The following is a 1,498-nucleotide window of genomic DNA, read 5'->3' on the forward strand; positions in this document are numbered from 1 at the left end:
AGATTTTTCTGTTTTCTTAATATATGCATTTATTGCATAAACTTGCCTTTCAGAACTGCTTTTGCAGCATCCCAAATGTTTTGGTGTGCGGTGTTTCCATTTTCATTTGTTTTGAGATATTTTTTGATTTCCCTTTTATGTTTGTTCTTTGACCACTCATTGTTCAGGAGTATGTTGTTTAGTTTCCACATGCTTGTAAATTTTCCAACTTTCCTCTTATTGTTGATTTCAAGTTATACCATTGTGGTTGGAAAATATACTTGGTATAATTTCAATCTTTTAAAATTTACTAAGATTTGCTTTGTGGCCTATCATATGATCTATCCTGGAGAATGTTCTGTGTGCACTTGAGAAGAAAGAGTGTTCTGCCACTGATGGATGGAATGCTCTATAAATGTCTGTTAGATCCATTTAATGTAGGGTTCAAATCCAATATCTCCTTGTTGATTTTCTGTCTGGATGATCTATCCATTGCTGAATGTGGGGTATTCAAGTCCCCTACTATTATTGTATTACTGTCTATTTCTCTTTCCAGATCTATTACTATTTGCTGAATATATTTAGGTGTTCTTATGTTGGGTGTATGTATATTTACAATTATTATATCTTCTTGAAAAATTGACCCCTTAAAAATATGAAATACTTTGTGAATTTGCATGTCATCTTTTCTCAGGGCCATGCTAATCTTCTCTGTATTGTTCAAATTTTACTATATGTGATGCTGAAGCAACAACAACTCATGGTATTATGAACATTTAAAATTGTTGTTGTTTTAAGTTACTAAGGTTTTTTTTAATTTATTTTTTTAATTGAAGTGTAGCTGATTTACAATATTGTGTTAGTTTCAGTTGTACAGCAAAGTGATCCAGTTATATATTTTTTTATATTCTTTTCCATTATAGATTATTATAACATATTGAATATAGTTCCCTGTGTTATATAGTAAATGCTTGTTGCTTATCAATATTATGTATAGGAGTTAACAGATAATTCCAGACTCCTAATTTATCCCTCCCCCTACTCCCTTCTCCTTTTGGTAACAGAGTTTATTTCCTATGTCTGTGAGTCTGTTTCTGTTTTGTATATAGATTCATCTGTGTTATTTTTTAGATTCCACATATAAGTGATATTACATAATATTTGTTTTTCTCTGTCTGACTTGCTTCACTTAGTGTGATATTCTCTAGGTTGCTGCAGATGGCAATATTTCAAACATTTTTATGGCTGAGTAATATTCCATTTATATATATATAGTATTCCATTATATATTATATAATATATATAATATAGTGGAATATTATATATATAATTACATATACACACACATACACACACACACACACACACACACACACACACCCCTTCTTCTTAAACATGTCTGTCATTGGGCACTTGGGTTGTTTCTATGTCTTGGCTATCGTAAATAGTGCTGCTGTCAACATTGGGGTGCAAGTATCTTTTCAAATTAGAGTTTTCAAGTGGTTTTTATTATAGATAA

At 30.8% G+C, this 1,498-nt stretch overlaps 1 non-coding gene across 1 annotated transcript; it reads right to left on the reverse strand.

Moving 5' to 3' along the window:
- Nucleotides 1–628: 628 nt before the first annotated feature.
- On the reverse strand, nt 629–734 carry LOC131759094 (U6 spliceosomal RNA). The gene has a single exon (XR_009336421.1). It is a non-coding gene; the product is annotated as a U6 spliceosomal RNA (small nuclear RNA).
- Between the last annotated feature and the right edge of the window lie 764 nt (nt 735–1,498).

This window comes from Kogia breviceps, chromosome 6 (genome assembly GCF_026419965.1).
Source record: "Kogia breviceps isolate mKogBre1 chromosome 6, mKogBre1 haplotype 1, whole genome shotgun sequence".
Lineage (NCBI taxonomy): Eukaryota > Metazoa > Chordata > Mammalia > Artiodactyla > Physeteridae > Kogia > Kogia breviceps.